The 25,007-nt window shown below is 41.4% G+C and overlaps 1 protein-coding gene and 2 pseudogenes across 14 annotated transcripts in view; 1 reads left to right on the top strand and 2 right to left on the bottom strand.

The window, feature by feature from the left end:
* Positions 1–1,203: 1,203 nt before the first annotated feature.
* On the bottom strand, positions 1,204–20,876 carry LOC129503440 (WD repeat-containing protein 31-like; annotated as a pseudogene).
* Positions 18,849–18,942, bottom strand: LOC129503520 (U6 spliceosomal RNA; annotated as a pseudogene).
* Positions 20,877–20,958: 82 nt separating the features above from the next.
* The window catches only part of ERC1 (ELKS/RAB6-interacting/CAST family member 1), a 527,112-nt gene continuing 523,063 nt past the window's right edge, over positions 20,959–25,007 (top strand). For 13 of the 14 annotated variants that reach the window (XM_055315467.1, XM_055315465.1, XM_055315464.1 and 10 more), the window contains exon 1: positions 21,019–21,258. The gene's annotated coding sequence lies outside the window, so the exon portion shown is untranslated. Of the gene's footprint in view, positions 21,259–25,007 lie in introns of all 14 variants that reach the window. The other variant, XM_055315461.1, reaches the window with a different exon arrangement.

Below are 25,007 nucleotides of genomic sequence, written 5' to 3'. Positions count from 1 at the left end.
AGGGAGAAAGAGAGAGAGAATGAGTGCACATGCATACAGGAATGGGAAGGGCAGAGGGAGAGGGAGAGAGAAAGAATCTCAAGCAGACTCCCCGCTGAGTATGAAGCCTCATGTGGTGCTCCATCTCACCACCCCGAGATCATGACCTGAGCTGAAATCAAGAGTCAGAGGCTTAGCTGATTGTGCCACTCAGGCGGTGAAGTAGTTACTATTATTATCTCCACTTCAGATAAGGATATTGAAGCATGGAGAATTAAGGCATGATGTGAACCCAGGCAGTCTGATTCCAGAGCCCTTGCCCAAAACTACTTTGCTATACTACCTTCCAGTACTTGTGGTTCTATAATCTGACATAAAACTATAACCATAAACTTTACTGTGGCAAGTTTTTTTTTATATTTACAATATGGACATTTATCAAGTATAAAAAGCTTCAAATACAGAGGGTAAAGGTAGATCGGCAGCCAAATAGTGACTCAAAATTCTCATACTCTTCTCTGCAATTTTGGATTTAAAATGTTCAGTCAGGAAGCATCTGTCTTTGGCTCAGGTCATGATCTTGGGGTCCTGGGACTGAGCCCTACATCCCTGTTCAGCAGGGAGTCTGCTTCTCCCTCTGCCCCTCCCCCTGCTCATGCCGTCTCTCTTTCTCTCTCTCAAATAAATTTTTAAAAAAATCTTTAAAAAATTTAAATGCTTTAGGATATACTTAAAGAAAGTTTAGTTATCTTATCATTATGCACATGAAATAGGTAATAAAGGAGGCTTTCAAGCTATTCAACCAGCCAGTATGCATCCTTTACCTACAAGTCCCAAACCAGAAGTCACCAGAAGTGAATGATGTCAAATGGAACTTGGGGATAGGAGAAAGATACATAGGAACCTAAGGTTGAGCTCACTTTTCCCACTGGCCTCTGATGCATTTCCTCACTCCTGTTTATAGCAGAAATTCTCTAAAGAATTGCTAGTTCTCAGGATTCCTGTGTGGCTCTGGTTGAGCATCTGCCTTCGGCTCAGGGTGTGATCCTGGAGTCCTAGGATTGAGTCCCATATCAGGCTCCCTGCATGGAGCCTGCTTTTCCCTCTGCTTGTGTCTCTGCCTCTCTCTCTCTCTCTCTCATGAATAAATAAACAAGATCTTTAAAAAAAATTTTTTTTAAATGATAGTCACACAGAAAGAGAGAGAGAGAGGCAGAGACACAGGCAGAGGGAGAAGCAGGCTCCATGCACCGGGAGCCCGACGTGGGATTCGATCCCGGGTCTCCAGGATCGCGCCCTGGGCCAAAGGCAGGCGCTAAACCGCTGCGCCACCCAGGGATCCCTCTTTTAAAAAATTTTAAAAAAGAATTGCTAGTTCTCACAACTTACATTGCTACTCCATTTCCATTCTCTCTTGAGCCGATCAAACTTTCAACTTAACCACCTGAATAAACTGTTCTTGTCATCTTGATGTTTACATCACTAATCCAATGTCTATTATATATTTATTTTTATTTTTTAATTTTTTTAATTTTATTTATTCATGATAGGCACACAGTGAGAGAGAGAGAGAGGCAGAGACACAGGCAGAGGGAGAAGCAGGTTCCATGCACTGGGAGCCTGACGTGGGACTCGATCCCGGGTCTCCAGGATTGCGCCCTGGGCCAAAGGCGGGCGCCAAACTGCTGCGCCACCCAGGGATCCCCTATATATTTTTTTAAAAGTAGGCTCTAAGCCCAACATGAGGCCTTATCCTCATGACCACTGATCCAGCCAGGTGCCTCCCCTGACATCTATTGTTAATCCTCATCTTATTAATTTATCAGCAGCATATGGCATAGTCCTCAGCCTCTGTGGTCATTCTTCAGTTCACTGGTCTCCACGTTGGAAGTTTCAGTGTTTGGACTTCATTTCCACTCATGCCTTTGGTGTTCTCATCTTGGCTCAGTTTTATGCGCTGTGGTGGATTAAAACTCATCTGGCAGTTGAATATCATGCAGTGAGTAACCTCAGGTGATGCCATGTGAAAGAGAATAATTGCCCATTTGAGACAGGCTTAAATTTCCGATTCTCAAAATTGTGAGCTAAAAAAGAAAAGTTATTTCAGAGACTAAATTTTAGGTTAACCTCTCTCTCTCTCTCTTTTTTTAAAGATTTTATTTATTCATTCATGAGAGACAGAGACAGAGAGAGAGAGAGAGGCAGAGACACAGGCAGAGGGAGAAGTAGGCTTCCTGTGGGGAGCCCAATGTGGGACTCAGTCCCAGGACTCTGGGATACCGATCTGAGCCAAAGGCAGGTGCTCAACCACTAAGCCACCCAGGAGTCCCAGGTTGGCCTTTCTTGTTGCGATAGATAATCAGAAGAGAGAATCATCTTTTTTGCTGATGACCCACAATTGCCTGAATGCCTCACCTGAATTCCATATTTAATTGCATATCTGACATTTCCACTTGGATATGTCTTATTTGGGATTCTACCAGAAGCAGACTCCAAGATGAGGATTCAGATGCAAGTAGCTTCCCCCCAGAGGTGATCTCAAGAAACACCAGCAGAGGAGAGGGGAAGTGAGATGAGAGAGAAGGCCTACAATAATGGGTGTGTTATTAAGCCAATTATCACCGAAGAAAACTCCTTCATGCTATTGGGAAACTCGGAGAATTAATGTAAAACATGTCTCTCATAGTTTTCACACTCAGAGGGCAAGGGAACTGGAACACGCTAACTTGTGTGAGTCACTGGTTGAGGGCTGCTCCTGGGGAAGTGAATTCCCTGAAATCAGCTTTAGGTAGAGGTTTAGGAAAAAAGCCCTCAGGCAAAGAAATGATAACCCTGGGAGTGGGGTGCACACTGAAGTGGGTAAATTGAGGAAATATGAGCAGGACTCTAACAGCATTTGCTAGGACATTAATATTTTAATGATTCCAGGACAATAGTTTATTGTATTGTTCTTGTTGTTACTGTTTAAAGATTTTAAGTAATCTCTATGCCCAATGTGGGTCCCAAATTTACAACCCTGAAATCAAGAGTTGCACATTTCACTGGCTAAGCCAGCCAGGCGCCTTTCCAGAACAATTATTTTGTAGAATGTTCTATATACTGGCTGCTGTGAGACAGTGTTCCATGGTCTCACATTTCTTTGTGACTTGTGAGAAGAAGCACTAACTGTCCTTCTGCTCTGGATTACCTAATCCAAAGATATTTGGATAGTGAACAGCCTTGGAAGCTAATGTCTCCCATCAAGACAGGCTTGTTTATTATTACCATAGTGTAATAAAGTAAATATCTCTCTAAGGCAAAAGTTAGGCATGTTTGCTTGCAGCCCATTATAAAAAATTTGGGCTCCTTGAGTTTAGGATTCCTCTCCCGTAACAACATATATTACGTGCAGGTATTACCTAGCTCTTGTATCATCCTGGAGGAACTGGGGCTTGGGAAACTGGCACAAGAGAATGACTCTGTGATTACTATTATTGCTGTCCAACAGTATAAAGCACCATTCCTCATAATAATATATTTACTTGTTTTCTCTATCCTACAACAAAGACAAAATAATTTCAGAATTACTATTCCATTGATGCCATCAACAAAAAATCTAAGTAATTTTCAAAATTTTCTTTTTTTTTTTTTTTTCAAAATTTCTTTGCTGAGCCTGGGTGGCTCAGCAGTTAAGCACCTCCCTTCAGCCCAGGACATGATCCTGGAGTCCCGGGATCAAGTCCCACATCAGGCTCTGTGCATGGAGCCTGCTTCTCCCTCTACCTGTGTCTCTGCCTCTCTTTCGCTCTCTCTCATGAATAAATAAATAAAAATTGTAAAAATTTCTTTGTAGTTATTAGAATATATATATTTAAACTTTATTTCTGTTCTTATGTTAGTATGCTATTTAGAACAATGATATAATGTTAAGTGGAAGAGACAATAGTGGCTTTGTCTTGTTCCTGATTTTAAAGAGAATGATTTTAATGTTTTCCCACTAAATGTAATGTTTGCTATGAGCATTTTTATTTATTTTTAAATTATTATTTTTTACTTTAAGCATTTTTAGAAATAATTGGTCTTTTTCCTAAGTAGGCTCCACACTGAGCGTGGAGCCCAACATGGGGCTTGGACTCAAAACCCTGAGACCAAGACCTGAGCTGATACCAAGAATTGAATGCTTAACTGACTAAGCCACCCAGGTACCCCCAAAATAGCTTTGTATTAGATTAAATTTCTCCTCTGTAATTGTTTTGCTAAGAGGTTTCTTTGCCTTTGTTTTTGTTTTTGACTTGCCATGGTTGATATTGTCCAGTGAAACATCTTTTGGCCTCACAAGGCTGCCACTTCCCACAGCTCCAGCCCTCAGCTGTGGTCCACTCTGAGTAGATGAATTCCCCTGCTGAAACTTGCATATCATAAGGAGACAGTGTCACCAACAACCAGGGAAGTCAAAGGTCCTAATCTATCCAGAGACAAGGTGAACAGGCAGGCTCCAGTATACTGGTTCCCAACTGTCACTTTGCAGTCATATGATGAAGTAGCAATGATAGGCATGAAGGCCAACACGCTTGGTAGAAAGACACAGGATGCAACAATCTGAAAATGCCTCTTATATTCTCATATTCTGTTCCACGTCTGCCTTAGGTTCCACAATGTGGCTTCACAGCCTTCCCTCCAAAGCCATTGCTGCAGGAGATACACTTGTGTTTGTCCTCACTGACCTCAAAGTAAGTCTGAATATGCTGCTTTGCAGGAAATGTATGAGGTATCTGCAGCCCCAACTGTCCCATAATCTGATGGTTTTATCCTTAGAAGTCTGTGGTTCTTAGGGGACCCAGCACAGGTAAGTGAGCAGGTTCCTGGAAATGGAGGCTCTCTCTGTGCACCGTCCCGTCCCAACATCCCACAGAAGCAGGGTGTTGTCCCAAAAGCCAGGGCCCAGATGTGACATGCCTGGACTCACAGCCAATCCAGTGACCACCGTGGCATTATGGAGAACTGTTGCCTTGGTTGTGAAGGACCACACAAGTTCCACATCATGACCATCCTGTCACAACAGACGCTGAAGAACTGGCTTGATTTGTGAATACAGGCTACCTTAGTGATTTCTTTCATTAATGTCCTCTGAGCCTTTGATCACATTTCCGATTTTCCAGTTTTGGCCACAACTGTCTTATCTTTTCCTCTGGAGACACATAGGTCTGAGTGCAGAGCAGCAACAACAGAGACAGTGTCCACGTGGGCTGGGCTATACTCCCGACAAGCTTTACTTAGAATTTCCTCTTCTATATTTCCATTGGGCTGTATTCAGAAGTGCTGTGTTTGAGTTTACTTTGCAGTTCACTGCAGAGAAAAGACACAAAACATTCTGAGAAAGAATTGATTTCAGATGGCACCTGAACAGCAGCATCCCTAGTGGCTGCTGAAAGTTGTGCTCCCCACAGACCAATAGGATTTTCTTGGGGCGCCTGGATGACTCAGTTGGTAGACTTTTTTTTTTTTTTTGAGACTCTTGAACTCAGAATTGTGAGTCTGAGTGTAGAGATTGTGAGCCTGGGTGTAGAGATCACTTAAAAATATATATATATTTTTTAAATAGGATTTTCTTGATGAGCTGCCATACTCAATCTCAACGCCTTGTAATGTTTATCCTTTGGAAAATAGTTCAGGCAGCTGCTTCCTAATCTCTGTGATTATGGAGGGCTGGCCAGGCTGGGAGCTGAGGCCAGTAGGACACAGAGTGGAGGGCATCCACAGCTACCATACTCCACAGCCTCTCGTGCCTCTTAGGCCCCAGCAGGGAGGTATATTGCTAGGACAGGAGGTGTTTTGCTAGAATTTTTTTTTTTTTATCAGAAATGTGTATTGGATTTTACCAAATATTATTTTGTGTACCTATTGATAGACTTTTTTTTCTTTAATATCTTAATGTGGTAAATTACATTAATTTTCAAATATTAAAATATATTTGTACACTTGGGTAAACTCAACCTAGGTGTAATACATTATCTTTTAAATATATTGTCATATCTGGTTTGCTACTAATTTTTTTGTACCCTTCTTCATGAGTATTGCTCTATAATTTAATGTTCTTATATTGCCCTTGTAGGGCTTTGGTATTAATATTTTATTAACTTCAGTAAATGAGTGGGACTGGGCATTTTCTCTCTAATTCTGTTTTTTATAAATTCTCTGGAAGAGTTGAAAATAAGTTTAAAATGCTTTGTTCCTTAAATATTTTGTAGAACTGACTTGTAAAAACTTGTGGACTTTTTTTTCTTAAATGAAAGAGTTTTTACTACCAATCAAATTTCTTTTTTTTTTTTTAAGATTTATTTTATTTATTTATTTGAGAGAGGGAGAGAAAGAGAGAGAGCACAAACAGAGGTGGAGAGAGAAGCAGGCTCTCCACTGAACAGGGAGCCCGTTGTCGGGGCATACACTCAACCGACCGAGCCACCCAGGTACCCCTCAAATTTCTTTGTTATAGAAACATTCAGGCTTACTATTTCTTCTTCAATCAGCTTTGGAAAGTTACAAACTATGTGTATTTAGATATCTCCATGTGTTCACTAATTTCTTTGATCACCATATTCCTGTCTTTCAGAACTTTTTCCAGGATTATTTTTTCTGAAGTATCATTTATCCTTCCCTTTAGTGAAGATCAACTAGTAATAAACCCTGTGCTCTTGTTTATTTGAAATGTCTTTATTTTGTCCTTAGTCTTATAAAATAGTGTTACTTAAGGAGAGCATGTGATGTGATGAACACTGGGTGTTATGCACAACTCATGAATTACTGAGCTCTATCTCTGAAACTAATGATATACTATATGTTGGCTAATTGAATTTAACTTTAAAAAAATTAAAAAGTAGTGTCACTAGATGACAGTTATTTTATCTCAGCACTTGAAGATATTATCCTGGCTTCTGGCTTCCCTTTTGTGTTAACAAGTCTGCTGTTATTCTAATTACTATGACTTTGTAAATAAGCTGATTTTTTTTTTTTTTTGGTCTGATGTTATGGGTTGAATTGTATCACTCAAAAAGGTATATTAGGGAATCCTGGGTGGCGCAGCGGTTTGGTGCCTGCCTTTGGCCCAGGGCGTGATCCTGGAGACTCGGGATCGAATCCCATGTCAGGCTCCCAGTGCATGGAGCCTGCTTCTCCCTCTGCCTGTGTCTCTGCCTCTCTCTCTCCCTGTGTGACTATCATAAAAAAAAAAAAAAAAAAAAAAAAAAAAAAAAAAGGTATATTAAACCCTTAAGCCCTAGTACCTAAGAATGTGACCTTATTTTGAGATAGACAATTGAAGATATAATTAGTTAAGATAAGGTCATATTGGATGAGTAGTCCATTAATCCAATATGACTGGTGTCCTTTTAGGAGAGTAAAAGAGATGCAGAGACACAGATGTATGAAGAGATAACACATGTTGATGGAGGCAGAGATTGAGGTTTTGCAGCTGTGAGCCAAAGAATGACAAAGATTGCTAGCAAGTCATCAGAAACAAGGAAGAATTTTCTCCTATCAGTTCAGAGGAAGCATGACCTTGTGACACCTTGTTTTTGGACTTCTAGACTTCAAAACTGAAACAATAAGTTTCTTTCTTTTTTTTTTAACTTTCTTTTTTTTAAAATTTATTTATGATAGTCACAGAGAGAGAGAGAGGCAGAGACACAGGCAGAGGGAGAAGCAGGCTCCATGTACTGGGAGCCCGATGTGGGATTCGATCCCGGGTCTCCAGGATCGCGCCCTGGGCCAAAGGCAGGCGTCAAACCGCTGCGCCACCCAGGGATCCGAAACAATAAGTTTCTGTTATATTAAGCCACCTGGTTTGTGGCACTGTGTTACAGCAGCCCTTAGGAAAAGAAATGAAATTGATTTTAAAATATTTTGTCAGGGGACAGGAGAGAAAATGAGTGGAAAATGTCAGAAAGGGTGACAGAACATGAGAGACTCCTAACTCTGGGAAACAAACAAGGGGTAGTGGAAAAGGAGGTGGGCAGGGAGATGGGGTGACTGGGTGACGGGCACTGAGTGGGCCACTAGACAGGCTGAGCACTGGGTGTTATATGTTGGCAAATTGAACTCCAATAAAAAAATATGCAAAAAAATATGTTGTCAAAAAAAAAGGAAGAAAGAAAGAAAAAGTATTGTCTTTTATGTTGTCAGTTTCGCTGGAATTTTCTGGGTTAGATTTTCTTTTTACTTAGTATTCTTAGTGACTTCTGATGTGTGGATTTATGTTTTTTATCAATATGGAAAATCCTCATTCATTATATGGATATAAGCTCACCTCCATTCTTTTTTTTTTTTTTTTTTTTTTTTTCACCTCCATTCTCTTGATTCTCCTTCTGGGACTCTAAGTAGATTTTTTTTTTTTTAAAGATTTTATTTATTTATTCATGAGAGACACAGAGAGAGGCAGAGACACAGGCAGAGTGAGATGCAGGCTCCCTGCAGGGGAGCCCAATGGGAGACTTGATCCTGGGACTCCAGGATCACACTCTGAGCCAAAGGTAGAAGATCAACTGCTGAGCCACACAGGCATCCCCTCTAAGTAGATTTATTTTATTTTATTTTTTTTTTAAATATACATCTTTTCTTTTTTTTTTTTTAAAGTTGTTTTGTTTTTGTTTTTTTTAATTTTTTTATTTATTTATGATAGTCACAGAGGGAGAGAGAGAGAGGCAGAGACACAGGCAGAGGGAGAAGCAGGCTCCATGCACCGGGAGCCCGACGCGGGATTCGATCCCGGGTCTCCAGGATCGCGCCCCGGGCCAAAGGCAGGCGCCAAACCGCTGCGCCACCCAGGGATCCCTCTAAGTAGATTTAAATTAGGGAACTGCCTCATGTCCTTGGCCTGTCACATTTTCATCTCCTTGTGTCTCTGTGCTGCTTTCTAGGTAGAGGTTTGTGGCAGAGATGGATAATTGTCATTCCTTAGTCACTTTCTCCATATTTAATTATAAAACTTCTTAATTTTGATGGATCCATGATCATTCACAATAAAAGCTGTATTTCCAGTTTGCTTGAGCAAACACTGACTGTGGTATACAAGCAGAAATGATGTGCACAGTTAAAAATAGGAAAAAAAAAGAAATGGTGTGCATAATTTTCACAAAGTTTCCTTTTTGCCTATTTGTGTATCTTATTTGGAGAAATATCTATTCACATTTTGTACCCATTTTTTAAAATGGGGTTGTCTTTTTATCATTGAATTTTAAGAGTTACTTATATATTCTAGATATTATATCAGATATACATACGGTTTGTAAAATTTTTTCCCATTCTGTGTGCTGTCATTTCACTTTCCTGGTAGTGTCTGAGTTAGTCTACTAGGGCTGCCATAACAAAATACTACAGACTGGATATGACCTAATTTAACCTTTATCACCTTTTATTTTTATTTTTTTTAAAGATTTTATTCTTTTATTCATAGAGACACACAGAGAGAGAGGCAGAGACACAGGCAGAGGGAGAAGCAGGCATCATACAGAGAGCCCGACGTGGGACTCGATCCAGGGTCTCCAGGATCACGCCCTGGGCTGCAGGCGGCGTTAAACTGCTGCGCCACCGAGGCTGCCCCCTTTATCACCATTTATTTATTTATTTATTTATTTATTTATTTATTTATTTATTTAATTTATTTATTTATTTATTTAAATTTTTATTTATTCAGAGAGAGAGAGAGAGAGACTGAGAGGCAGAGACATAGGCAGAGGGAGAAGCGGGCTCCATGCAGGGAGCCAGACGCGGGACTCGATCCTGGGTCTCCAGGATCAGACCCGGGCTGCAGGCGGCGCTAAACCGCTGCGCCACCGGGGTGCCCCTTTATCACTTTTTAAAAGGCCCTGTCTCCAAATACAGCCACATTGTGGGTTAAAGCTTCCACATATAAATATTAGGAGAACACAGTTCTGTCCTAAACAACTCTACCTTCTGGGTACCCAAAATTTATATCTTTTTTTTTTTTTTTAATTTATGATAGTCACACACACACACACACACACACACACACACACACACACACACACACAGAGGCAGAGAGAGAAGCAGGCTCCATGCACCGGGAGCCCGACGTAGGACTCGATCCCGGGTCTCCAGGATCGCGCCCTGGCCCAAAGGCATGCGCCACACCACTGCGCCACCCAGGGATCCCCTTATATCTTTTTAAAATGTGAAATACATTCACCCCAATACCAAATTCTTAACCCAGAAGCAGCTCTCTATGTCAAAAGCCTCATCTAAATATCATCTCAAACAGGTATGGATGAGACTTGAAATATGATTGATCCTGAGGCAAAATTCTTCTTTTAGCTTTGAGCCTGTGAAACAGAAATTCTGTGCTTCCAAGATAGAATGGCGAGATAGGCATGCATAGACATTTCCATTTTATGTTTTTCAAGATTTATTTATTTTTATTAGAAAGAGAGAGAGCGAGTGCACACAGGCAGGAAGGTTGGGAGAGGGAGGAGTAGACTCTCTACTGAGCCGGGAGCCCAAATGGGGATTTGGACTCAATCCCAGGGCCCTGGGATCATGACCTTAACCCAAGGCAGATGCTTAACTGACTGAGCCACTCAGGCACGTGTATTTTATTTAAAAAATTTTTTGTGTGTTTTTTGTTTTTGTTTTAGAACAATTACTTATTTTTACTTAGGTTGTATGAAATGCAATTGGGAGAAAATACTCTGGAACACAAACCTACAGATTAAATTAGGGACATAGATAAATGCTGCAGACATCAGTAGTTTATTGTTTGTTTAGTCCAAACACATTCAAAATGGAAATTCAAATACTTTTCCACCTGAAACAATTAAACTAGATTGTACTAGCATATAATGCTTAAGACAGTATAGTAATAAAGATGATAATCCATTGTCTTCGATAACTGCTAAAGCAAAGATGGTAAAGCCAGTTTGGTTGCAATAGTGTCATAAGGATACATTACCATAAAAAAAAATCAGCAAATAACCATAATGGTCAATGAATATTTTTACTCTGGTTCACTGAAAAGGATACAAAATGTTAAAAGTCTGCAGTACTGCAGGTGAACAATCACCACGTAAACTTCTCCATGTGATGTTTTAATGTTTTATTCATGGTATGTAAAAACTGAAGCTGAGTAGCTCCTCACTCTAATTTTCTAATACACTGAACATTTCTCATTACTTTTGGTGCCAGAACAGTTTTCGTGGGTGGCAAGGCAATATCCTGGATTGGAAATTATATATATGTTTAAAATGGGAAGGAAAGAAATAAAAGGGTAGAGGAAAAATATTCTATAAAACAAAATGAAACACAGCACTGACAATAAACCACTTATTTAAAAGTAGTTTGAATAAAGCCTTCAAAACTCAAAAGCAATTTTCTGGCAAGAACTTCAAGTACTATACATCAGAAAGTGTAAAAGTGTTCCAATAGGAAAAAATCTTTAAGTGCCCCTAAGTGGAAATTATGAGAAGTCTATGTCCCCATAACATATGCAACAGTGCAAGTCTTTTTTCCAAACACGGAAACCTCATTCAAGAGGGGAAAAAGGACAGATTTAATTTCACTTATATTGCCCAGTACATGAAAAACAAAATATGTGCATCATTTGCTAGCTTGCTAAATAGCAAACGTTTCATAATTCAGAACTAATTTGCTGCTACAATATTCATATTTTAAAAGAGAAATCAGGATGCCTGTGTGGCTCAGTCAGTTAAGCATCAGCCTTCAGCTCAGGTCATGATCCCAGGCTCTTGAGATTGAGTCCAGAGTCCAGCATCCAGCTTCTTGCTCAGCAGGGAGCCTGCTTCTCCCTCTGCCTGCTATTCTGCCTGCTTACACTCTTTCTCTCTGACAAATAAAATCTTAAAAAGTAATAATAAAAGAGAGAAATCAGAAAGAAGAAAGGGGGAGGTGTGGATCCAAAGGAAGTACAAAATTTAGTAAGATAATTCCATTAGATTTTAAGGCTCAAGAGTAATCTCGTTTGGCTCAATGCTTTGCCTCTGGAGCTCCAGGGGTGGCAGCATCATCTTCTTGTTTCTGGGCAATAACTTTGTTCCTGAGGGACTGGTTGGTAGCAGCCTGACCCACTAGAACTGAAGATACAGCCTTGACCCCCTAGACCTGTATCCTCCAGACTCATGGTAGGAGTGACAGTTATGCTTATTTCTGAACAGCTTTTGGTGCTATTCCTCCCTTTTCTTTAAGGATAATGGGGACTGGCAGCCACATAGTTCATTTTTTTTTATTCTGTGGAATCCCAGAAGTCCAACAGGATTCCTTTATTTTGTTGACTCTGTCGCCTTTATTCCAAGCTGGCAGTGCTTCTGCTGTTATAGTTCCATCGCTATTCCTGGATACTTCTGAGATGGCTGATTAAATCTATGAATCACACTATCAGGAGGAAGAATTTTCTCTACCTTTAATGTCCTTTTGGCTGCGCTAAGAATCAAATTGATAGGAGACAGATTAACAAAGGAAAATCAAATTTAATAGCATACATACAGGGAATCCACATAGACATGGATTTTCCAAAGACAGTGAAGCAATATGATGCTTGTATAAACAAAGGGAAGGTATCTGAGGATCCAAAGTGGGGAAAGACCATTAGCAGGAAGTTGAAAGATGCTTGGAAAACCAAGGTTACCTTATTATATAGGTAAGTTTCTTAGGTAAAGAGAAGTCTCTATTAATAGCTCTTTTCCTGGTTCAAAGAGTCAGTTGAGGGGGAGGTGAAAAGCTTTTTATGAATCTACTGGGTTTCCATTGTGTTTAATTCAAAACAGTGTTCATGCCAAAGTGGCCTGTCTTCAGGCAGCCTGCCCTCAGGCAGCCTGCCCTTGGACCCTACAGCACCCATGAACTCTTTATCATACGATTTTCCAGCCACCCATTTGGTGTGCTTTCTAGAATATACCTTTTCTTTTTGTAATATGGATAGTAATTAGGTACTGTGCCCAATTCCAACATGTGTGTGTGTGTGGGGTTTCCCACATCACCAAGGAGCAATTTTCCAGAAACCTGTTGGATATCTTACAATTCAATTCAATTCTGACTACCCAGAGATATCTGGGTATCTACCCAGAGATAATATCAGATCCCACAGATTAAGGGCTCAGTCCCACAAGAGTACTGTCCTACTACTCTTTTCCCTGCTCCTTCATATGCCAGATGCAAGCCTATGTTATTACCTGTGTCTCTGGCCAACTGGCTACAAATTGGAGGTTCCAGTGATCCCCTCCAACTCAGGATGCCATCTGCAAGTTCAGATTGTTATCTGTACTTCTGACCAGTTGGCTGTAAATCAGAGGTTCCCATGACCCTCTCCCTAGGGTTGAGAACTTCCTGGAGTGGTTCACAGAACTCAGAAACACATCTTTCCTAGTAGAATATCAGTTTATTACAAAAGGATATAACTCAGGAACAGCCAGATGGAAGAGAGGCATTGGGCAAGGTATAGTGCCCTCTCTAGGTGCATCACTTTTCCGTACCTCCACGTGTTCACCATCCCAGAAGCTCTCCAAATCCCACCGTTCAAAAAAAAAAAAAAAAAAAAAGAAAAAACAATATATATATATATATTTTATTCGTGAGAGACACAAAGAGACAGGCAGAGACATAGGCAGAGGGAGAAGCAGACTCCATGCAGGGAGCCCAACGTGGGACTCGATCCCAGGTCTCCAGGAACACGCCCTGGGCTGAAGGTGGTGCTAAATTGCTGAGCCACCCGGGCTGCCCTAAATATCCATTTTTGAAACAACAGTCTCTCTTCAAAGGCAATCTGGGCCTTTTCTAACATGAACCTCAAAAATCTTCCAGCCTCTATTCACAAACCAATTCCAAAGCTACTTCCACATTAAAAAAAAAAAAAAAAGATTTTATTTACTTATTCATGAGAGACAGAGAGAGAGAGAGAGAGAGAGAGGTTGAGGCAGAGGGAGAAGCAGGCTCCATGCAGGGAGCCGGACATGGGGACATGGGACTTGATCCCAGGACCCCAGGATCACGTCCTAGACTGAAGGCAGCGCTAACCGCTGAGCCACTGGGGCTGCCCTACTTCCACATTTTTAAACTATTTGTTGGAGCAACACCTCACTTCTCAGTGTCAAAATCTGCATTAGTCTGGTAGGGATATCATAACAAAATCTCATTCAACAGCAAAAATTTATTTCTCACAGTTCTGGAGGCTGGGTATCCAAGATCAAGGTGCTAGTAGGTTTGGCCAGCTTGCAGATGGCCATCTTCTGGTTGTGTCTCATGAGGCCTTTGCTTTATGCTTATCCCCCAAGTGTCTCTTCCTCTTCCTACAAGGACACTAGTCCTATTGGATTAAGGTTTCACTCTTACAACTTCATTTAAATTTAATTACCTTTGGAAGGCCTTTCTTCAAATATGTTGAGGGTTTGGGAAAGAGTGAGGAACTTTGAAGGAACACAATTCAGTCCAAACCAGTGTACTTGAAGTACAAGAGATAAATTTTGTTTATTGTGGTAAAATATATACAACATAAAATTTACCACTTTAACCATTTTTAAGTGTACAATTGTATGGCATTAAGTGCATTCGTATTGAGATGCAATCACCACCACCATCATATCCAGAACTTCATCTTTCCAAACTGAAGTATGCAAAGTACTCTAATTTCTAAACACTAACTCCATATTCTTCCTCCCCCAAGCCCCTGGCAATCACTTTTTTACTTTCTGACTCTATGAACTTGAGTACTCTAGGTATCTTATATAGATGGAACTGTACAATATACAGGCCTTCTGTGGGTGGGTTATTTCACTTGGCATAAGGTCTCCAAGATTCATTCATATTGTAACATGTATATATGCTGCCGAAATGAGCACTACATTGTAACATGCTAGGATTTCCTTCCTTTTTAACGCTGAATAATACAAAAGTTTTCCATTTTGGTGAAGTCTAATTTTCCTATTTTTTTTTCTTTTGTCACTTGTATGTTTGGTTTTATAGCTAAAAAACTATTGCCTAATCCAAGGTCACACAGAAATATACCTATATTTTCTCTGAAAGTACTATGGTTTTATTTTTATCTTTTTATTTTTATTTTTAAAATATTTTATTTATTTATTCATGGGAGACAGAGGGCGAGAGAGAGAGAGAGAGAGAGAGAGAGAGAGAGAGAGAGAGGCAGAGACACAGGGAGAGGGAGAAGCAGGCTCCATGCAGGGAGCCTGATGTGGGACTCGATCCTGGGTCTCCAGGATCCCGCCCTGGGCTGAAGGTGGTGCTAAACCGCTGAGCCACCAGGGCTGCCCAGTACTATAGTTTTAACATTTATATTTAGATCTATGGTCCATTTTTTAAAAAAGATTTTACTTATTTTTTATTTATTAAAATTTTTTTAAAAATGATTTATTTTTTAATTTTTTTTGATTTTACTTATTTATTCATGAGAGACATGGAGAGAGAGAGGCAGAGACACAGGCAGAGGGAGAAGCAGGCTCCATGCAGGGAGCCTGATGTGGGACTCGATCCCAGGACTCCAGGATCATACCCTGAGCTGAAGGTGGACGCTTAACTGCTGAGCCAATGAGGCATCCCCTATGGTCCATTTTGAATTAAATTTTGTATGGGTGAGGCAGGGGTCCAGTTTCATTCTTTTGCATTTAGATATACAACTGTTACAACACTCTTTGTTGAAAAGACTATTCTTTTCTCATTGACCTGTCTTGATGTTTTTATTAAAAATTGTTTGTAAATGCATGTTATTTCTGAATTCTAAATTCTATTTCACTGGTATATATGTCCACCACTTTTCCAGTATTACATTATCTAGATCACTGTGGGTTTGTTTTTTTAAAATTATTTATTTATTTATTCATGAGAGACACAGAGAGATAGAGAGCCAGAGACACAGGCAGAGGGAGAAGCAGGCTCCATGCAGGGACCCTGATGTGGGACTTGATCCCAGAAGTCCAGGATCATGCACTGAGCCGAAGGCAGATGCCCAACCGCAGAGCCACCGAGACATCCCTAGATCACTGTGGTTTTGTAGTCAGTTTTGAAATCAGGAAGAATAAGTGTTTTCTTTTAAGGATTATTTTGCCTATCTTGCATCCCTTATATTTCCATGTGAGGGACTCAGCTTGTCAATTTTTGGAAAAAAAAAAAGGCAGCTGAGATTTTAATAGTAATGCATAGAATCTGCAGAATAGGGGAGTATTGCCATTATAATACTTTAAGTCTTCTGCTACCATTTCTTGATGAACTACCTAGATTAATGATGATTTAGCTTACTTATAAATCCTGTTTCTTGTGTCTTCCTACCCTCTCAAAATAGACTAACAATTCCTTGTTCCTCCATTGGTTACTTTTTCTACTTCTAACATGCATTTTAAAACCAGAAAAGTTCTGCCAATAATAATCTCTTGAATACTTTTATCTTTACTTGTATCTTTTCTCCCTAAGTTCCACATCTTTAACTGTCCACTCTATTTTTACCTTTATATCATCAATAATGGTATAATGTTTGAACTTCAACATTTTACAAGGTTGTTTTTTCTTTGTTATTGCTCTGCACTAGTAGACACTTTAAGCTCTGGGAAGTTTTCTTCCATTATTTTTTTTAGTAATTTTCCATCTTTTATTTACTTTGCTTTCTCTTTCTCTTGTAATATTAGTCCTCTTGGATTGATTTTCTTCCTTTATTATTTTTTATTTTAAAAAAGATTTTATTTACTTATTCGTGAGAGACACAGAGAGAAGCAGAGACATAGGCAGAAGGAGAAGCAGGCTTCTTACATAGAGCCTGATGCGGGACTTTTTTTTTTTAAATGCATATTTTCCAATTTTATTCCATATCTAATGAATCAAAATTGGTGGTGAGGTGAGTGGGGATGAGGGTAGGACATTTTTCGCTTCAACAAGCACTCCAAGTAGCTCTGATTTACAGATCTCTTTTTTCCTTTTATATATATATATATATATTTTTTTTTTTAAAGGAAGATTTAATCCCAGAAGTAGAATTACTTTTTTTTTTTTTTTTAAGATTTTATTTATTCATGAGAGACACACAGAGAGAGAGGCAGAGACACAGGCAGAGGGAGAAGCAGGCTCCATGCAGGGAGCCTGACGTGGGACTGGATCCCGGGTCTCCAGGATCAGGGCCTGGGCTGCAGGCGGCGCTAAACCGCTGAGCCACCCAGGCTGCCCCTGTATATAATTTTTTTATTGGAGTTTGATTTGCCAACATATAGCATAACACCCAGTGCTCATCCCGTCAAGTGCCCCCCTCAGTGCCCATCACCCAGTCACCCCAACCCCCCGCCCACCTCCCCTTCCACCACCCCTTGTTCGTTTCCCAGAGTTAGGAGTCTCTCATGTTCTGTCACCCTCACTGATATTTTCCATTTTCTCTTCTTTCCCCTTTATTCCCTTTCACTATTTTTTATATTCCCCAAATGAATGAGACTATATAATGTTTGTCCTTCTCCGACTGACTTACTTCCTCAACATAATACCCTCCAGTTCCATTCACATTGAAGCAAATGGTGGGTATTTGTAGTTTCCAATGGCTGAGTAATATTCCATTGTATATGTATAGGTTTGGGGTCCATGGATGCGGGACTTAATCCCCAGGCCCAGGATCACACCCTAAGCCAAAGGCAGATGCTCAACTGCTGAGCCACCCAGGTGTCCCTTCTTTTTCTTTTAAAGTTTATTTATTTATTTATGTAATCTCTACATCCAACATGGGGCTCAAACTCATGATTGGGAGATCAAGAATCATGTGCTTTTTTGACTGAGCTATCTAGGTGCCCCTGTATTTCTCCTATTTTAAAAAATTTCATTCACTTAATCTTTTAACACTTCAAGTGAATTGATAATTTTGGCGATTTCTTATTTATAATTTCAAGACCTACCTTTTATTCATGGATAAATAAATAAAATACTTCATCTAAGTATACTGAATATGTTATTCTTGTTCACAGGTGTAATGAAAGTCCATGAGTATACTAATTATTTTTCAAGTTCTGTGAAGTTTCTCTATTTCCTCTATGGCCACTTTTTCTGTTTATCTTTCTTCCCTCCCCCTAAATTGAAACTGCTTTTAAATATCAAATAATCTAATCCTTGGTTGTCTGTTTATGTTTAAGATGAAGTAATTGGAATGATTAGAAACCTTGTGAACTTGGGCGGGTCTTGCCAACTTGTACAACTTCACTCAGGGGTGAGTGGGTAGAGAAATAGCTATTGTGCCAGAATGAAGACTGCTTTACTCTTAGACATTAAATGCTCAAATAGCCACCCAGCTCCTCCCCAGAGATTATGAGAACTCTTGATTTTTAGCCTGGAATAAATGCCTAGGGTACTGTATCCAAGATAAGGAAGGGTTCAAGGGTTCTTCTGTTCTATATAGGAATGTTTATTTCACTTCCCTATTGGCTGTAGCACCTCCTGCACCTATTACACATTACAGTTTCTTTCATTTTGTTTAGTCAGACTGTACTCACTTGGTGTGTAAATTAAGAAAAAATTATGTCTTGGTGATCTCTTCCCACTTTCTATTATGTATGAGTTTCGTATCATTTTAATGGGTCTCAGGAAGAAGAGGTAATGAATGCATGTGCTTAGCTAGCTTTTTAAAAAAATTATTTTTAAATTTTAAAAGATTTTATTTGAGAGGGAGAGAGACGGAGAAGGCGAGCAAGGGGGCAAGAGCAGGGGGAGGGAGAAGCAGAACCCCCCCCCCCAACAAGGAACCTGACAGGGGCCTGGGGAATCATGACTTGCGCTGGGATCATGACCTGAGCCAAAGGCAGACACTTAACCAACTGAGCCACCTAGGCTCCCCCAGCTTATTTAAGTATATAAAAAAGTATATACTGAAGTATAGTTGACAACCAATGTTATATTAGTTGCAAATTATGGAATGCTTCATTAATTTGAGTGTCATCCTTGCACAGGAGCTATACTAATCTTCTAACATTCAAATTTTATTTTATTTTTTTAAGATTTTTAGTTACTTATTCATGAGAGACACACACAGAGGCAGAGACACAGGCAGGTGGAGAAGCAGGCTCCATGCAGGGAGCACGATGCGGGACTGGATGCCGGGTCTCCAGGATCACACCCTGGGCTGAAGGCAGACGCTTAACCGCTGAGCCACCCAGGCATCCTACATTTCAATTTTAGTATATGTGCTGCCGAAGGGAGCACTCAGCTGGCTTTAATTAAAAAAAAATGCTAAATGTAAGTTAAAAAAAAAATCTGGGGCAGAGTCGGGAATAAGAAAAAACAACCAATGGGAGGGAAAAAAAGAACCCCACAAAAAACAAACCCCCTCCCAAAACATAAGAAAACAAGCTGCCAAAATTCTGAGTCTGTGATATTGCTAGCACCCTGTTGTATGTATAACTTAGTGCTTAGCATACTAACCCACACGTTTTAGTGATATGTTGGATCTCAGACATCTAGTTCACATCCCATTTTACAGTTAAGAAAAGTAGAACCCAGAAATAAAGTGATTTTCCCTAGGTCATACAAGTAGAAAGTGGCATAATGGAAACTAGGATGGGACTCCCACTTTTCTTTTACCTCACCACCCTGCCGGGGAGTAAAAGGATGAGTAAATCAGCAGTTAGATGAGAAAGATCTTGAAAAATAGTGGAAGAAGGATGGCTTTTTTTCTGGGGGGGGGGGAAGGCCAGATGTCTAAAAAAATGAAGTATTTTAGGATGCTTATTTGGCAGCTATACAACCTTCTCTGGCAGCAAGCACATCTTAACAAATGGTAGGCATATGGTGAATGTACTGAAGGGGGCGACTATACAGCGGGACGGGGAACTGCAATAATCCAAGTGCGTGGTGATCTGGGAGGGAACAGAGTCTGGGCGGGGTGAAAGAGTAGAATTTGGTGAATGAATGAATGTTAACATTGAAGAGGGACGGGAAAATGTTAGTGGAATTATGGAGTGTAAATTGGTTAACTGTGGTGGAGAATAAGTAGGGGTAAAATGACGAGTCTACTCCTTGTAAGGCCATTTTAAATTATTTGACGCAACCGAGAACGCTGGGGCAAATGTAATTCACAGCACTCCTACTTTCTTGGTTAAGGGATAGTTTACCTACATTCTTAAATAATAGGTGCAGTTGCCCTCTTTGCATGACTCCGGTGGAAGAAAATCGACTGCGATTCATGACAAGAAAATTGCGTTTCCTGAAATGAAGTACCATTTGCCCAGCGGACTCGCCTAGATGCTCTGAGGGCCGAATAAGACAACGTAGCACCGCATGTGGCACATCGCACAGCTGAACGTGCACCTTAAATCCCGCCGGCGCTCTTCCGCCCCGCGGAGCTCCTACAGAAAAACCAAGCACCCTGTTGTAGGTCTTGTGCGACGCCTGCTTTTCCCTGAGGTCTAGTGGGCAGCCCCGCGGCCACATTCGCAGAAGCAAAGAGTGGAGGAAAATACAATTCCCCCGGGCAAAGGGCTCCCACTGCAGCCGTGGGAGCGCAGCCCGGAACGCACGACGACCTCAGACCCACTCCGCCGCGGCGGCGGTCCCGGGGCTGGTGGACAGCCCCTCGGAGCAGGGGGTGGGGCGACCCTAAGGTTTGGGAAAGCTACGACTCCGCTCCTCGGGCCCGGCCCGCCCGCTTCCTACGGCAAGCCCAAGGAGACAAACGCCGCCTGGCCGCGTTCCCACCTACCGCCGCTTCCCCGAGCCGAGTCCGGCTCTCCCTTCCCGTGGCCGCAGGGGCCGCGCGTGGGGGTGTGGACGCCCCGCGCCCGTTGCTGTGCTCGAGCGCGCGATCGCCGCCGGAATCTTGAGTCACCCCACTCGTCACCCCTGACCCACCTCCGTCTGGAAGGCACCGGAGGCGGGCGGGCTGCTACGCGCACTCCCAGGAGGGTGCGGGCAGCCTAGGTGGCTGGGACAGGAGGGGGCGGAGCTCGCGAGGTCTCGCGGCCGGACCGGGGCGGGGCTAGGTGTCTCGCGCAGGGGGCGGGGCGCGGTGACGTCGGCGGGCGCTGGGGCCGTGCTGTGGCTGTGGCGGCGGCGACGGCGGCGGCGGTAGTGGCGGCGGCGGCGGCGGTGGCGGCGGCGGTGCGGCGGCGCCCGGGCGGCAGCAGCGGCAACAGCAGCAGCAGCCCCCCTGAGGAGGGTGAGACGGCCGCCGTGTAGGCTGCTCGGAAGTCGGGCGGGACTGAGAGCTTCCCGCCTGCCGCTGGCGCTGAGGCTTTTTTGCCTTTTCTTAGCCTGCTTCTTCCTCACGGCCCTGGCTAGGGCTGGGCAGCGCGCCCCCGGGGAGGGGCGGAGCCGTAGGTGAGGCTTCAGGACCCCCTCCCCCCTCTCCCCACCGGGGGGATGGGACCGTCCGGGGAGGGGCGGGCCCCACCCCAGCCCATCCCAGCCCATCCCAGCCCCCCGCGGGCTCCACCCCGCCAGCTCCAGGGTTGGGCGGGAGCTGAGGCGGTAGATGCGGGGAGCCCGAGGTGGGAGACGGGAGTAGGGGTTCCCGGTGCTTGGAGAGCGAGGCTTTCTGAGGCGTGGTGGTGCGGGCGAGGTGGTGGGGGGGTGGAGAAATGGGGAGCCGTGAGGGGGTTGGGGTGCGGTCAGGGTGGATCTGTGTGTTCAGGCGACTGTTGTCAAATGCTGAAAGAGAGGAGATGAAGGACTATTTCAAAAGGGAGAGGAGCTGTGGATGTTGCCTTTGAGGCAGTTGGAGAAGCTGTTGCACCAGCTCTCACATTTCTACTTTGGTGTTTGATTATTATTATTTTCCTCCTGGCGGGATGGGACGAGAGGGAAGAGAAGCCCTCTGCTTTTGGCGCAGGTGGGTAAATTGTGAGGGTGGCTGGGTTTAAACTTTTACACCCTTCAAGAAGAGTGAGATCTTGGGTTAAGACAACTTCATTCTGGCAACAACATAAGGGTGTAGGTCCCATTACACCTAGTTCCTTAAAGGTGTTATCTTCCAGTCTTTTTTCTGTGCCTGAAAGATCTCTTTATACCATCTCACTTAGAAGCTTTATCCTGTCCCCTTAAGGGAAGGCCTGAAAATCAGGTGGTTGCTTTGGAAGACACATTTCTGAGTAATAGTTGCAGGTGGTTGTGGTTGACTGCTTTGGATGGATAATTTGAACAGTTCTGTTGGAGCTAATTATATGAAAAATGTTTTAAAGCACAGTTGTCTTTTACAGCTCGTTTTTCAACAGACCTTAACATTTAGACTCTTTGTGTTCAACACAATTATTGGAGATTATTTTTATTTCTCAATTGCTAATGTTATTAGACCCTTTAAAAATGAAGTGGAATTAATTTTTTTCGGTAGGTCCTTCAATTTCTGAGATATGTTCCCGGAGTCAAGTGCTTTTAAAATGCTCTTTAATAACATTTTGGGGGCATGTAACTCATTTCATAGGGGTGGCAGAGTAAACGGTGTTCAGTGTTCAAAACATCAGCGTTTCACAACTTTGCACATTAAATCAGAATCTTTTCTCGATTCCTGCTCCCTATTAGATCACAGTATTCACTGACCTTACCTATCAGTTAGTGTCATTTAAGCTGTTTCTTGCTCAGAAGACAGGTCCTGTGATGGACATGTATTATGTAATGGATGGAAGTAGGCATGACTCTCAATAATTCATTTGTGGAGGAAGAGAAACCGTCATGAAGTGGAATTTAAGCAGTGACTTTCCCAAGGCTTACTCTTTTTTTTTTTTTTTTTTTGGGAACGTAGCCAGAGAAATGCTTTCCTGTAACCCAAGAGAGAAATATACAGATATGAGTGTCAGTAGTTGCAGATCATTGCCTTTTTTAACATGCCTAATTAATGAGCAGACTGTTATCTTTTAAAAGATACTTCTGTTTGGAGAGACTTATAGGCAACAGATGATACAATAGTTACTAAGTGAGAAAGGGTGTGTCCACAATTTGTAATTCTAAAAGATTAAATGTATTCAGATCAAATTAGAAGTTTTGATTTTGGATTACTTAGAAGGAAAAATTAAAATTCACATATCTAGTTTTGGTTTTTAAATTATACTTTGATTTAATTGGGTACTCATGAAGACAAATGTGAACTAAAATATCAAGTGAAACTTTGTATGTATATTGCTAAAATTACATTTGAATGGCTGACAGTGGGATGTGATTCTTTGTGGGAATGAAATCATGGGATTTGGGAGAAAGGTTAAGGTAGGAGTGGTCTGTTTCTCTTTAGAATTTCTTATGCCTGAAAAAATTACTACATTTTATTTTTCAAGAATGTTGCTTGCTAGTCATTACTGTGATTATTTTATGTGTATTTTACACATAATCATACCAAAACATCAATGGGGGAAGACCAGGGAATGAAGTATTTTGGTTAACCAAATAATCAGTACATATTCATTATCAAGTTTGACAAAATGGAATGAAGTAAACAGCATTCAGGTTATATAGAATATAGTTTATTTCTGTAGCTCTTCAACATCTGAGCCTTGGGGCACTGATTCAATCAATGGTTATTTATTGAGTATGGTTCTGGGTGCTTTTTTAGCTTATTGGGGTAGTGAACAAAACTGACAAAGATCCCTGCCTTCATGGAACTTACTTTCTGGATACCTTTTGGGGAGATGAAGAGAAACCTGGCAAAGGAGATTGATAAAAGGTTATTGGGTTAGGAAAACCAGGAGAGTATGATGTACTAGAAGTGAAGAAAAGGAAGTTTTCAGGGAGGAGGGAATGATTTAAGTGTGTGTCATTGTTTAAAGAGGTGTCAGAGTGTTGGGTAAGGGAGAATTTATATGATTATAATGTCTAATATCAGAAAATGAGTAAATGCTTTTTAGTGTGAGATGAAATAGATGTAAGAATTTGTCAGTTTTTTACTTCCCTAGATTGATTTATTTTATTTTTTTAAAAGATTTTATTTATTTATTTATTCATGAGACACACACACACACACACACACACACACACACACAGAGGCAGGCAGAGACACAGGCAGAGGGAGAAACAGGCTCCATGTAGGGAGCCCAACGTGGGACTTGATCCCGGGTCTCCAGGATCGTGCCCTGGGCTGAAGGTGGCGCTAAACTGCTGAGCCACCTAGGCTGCCCTCCCTGGATTGATTTTTTAGAAACATATAGTTCAGTTTTTATTCTTCTCAGAACAAAATAGGCAGTCAATGAAAGTATACTTAGACTAAGGACAGATATGACATTGTTGTTATTTAAAAATATATTAATAACTGTTATACTCATTTAAGAAATAGGTAAGACATTGGGGGATCCCTGGGTGGCTCAGTGGTTTGGCGCCTGCCTTTGGCCCCGGGGCACGATCCTGAGGTCCCGGAATTGGGTCCCACATAGGGCTCCCGGCATGGGGCCTGCTTCTCCCTCTGCCTGTGTCTCAGCCTCTCTCTTTCTATGTCTATCATGAATGAATGAAATAAATAAATAAATAAATAAATAAATAAATAAATAAATAAATAAATCTTTACCAAAAAAAAAAAAAAAAAAGGAGGTAAGACATGTACCAAGTCAGAAGGTATACAAGAGTACATGTGGAAAAGTAAGTCTCCTGTCCCATCATGTTATTCCTGAAGGCAGTCACTGTTTCCAAGTTGTTTTTCCTAACCAGTGCAATTTTGTGCAATAATATGGGTTAGCTATTTTAAAATTGCATAAATATAACATATTCTCTTCTAGGTCTTTTTTTTTTTTTTCAGGTTTAGTATTTTCATAATTTAAGCCTAGCTACCTGTAGTCCTTTTTAAAAAAATTTATAAGAGCTTTATTGAGAAATAATTCATACACCACACAATTCACTCATGTAAAGTGTATAATTCAATTCTTTTTGGTGTGTATAATTATCACCACAATCAATTTTGCAATGTTTTCTGAATTCACCCTCAAGAGAAACCCTAAACCCGTTAGCAGTTACTTTCTTGACCTTTAGTTTTTCAGTTTTTTTTAAAAATTTATTTATGATAGTCACAGAGAGAGAGAGGCAGAGACATAGGCAGAGGGAGAAGCAGGCTCCATGCACCGGGAGCCCGACGTGGGATTCAATCCCGGGTCTCCAGG

The sequence above is a fragment of the Nyctereutes procyonoides genome, unplaced genomic scaffold (assembly GCF_905146905.1).
Source record: "Nyctereutes procyonoides isolate TBG_1078 unplaced genomic scaffold, NYPRO_anot_genome, whole genome shotgun sequence".
Classification (NCBI taxonomy): Eukaryota; Metazoa; Chordata; class Mammalia; order Carnivora; family Canidae; genus Nyctereutes; species Nyctereutes procyonoides.
This window is presented reverse-complemented; position numbering and strand designations above follow the sequence as displayed.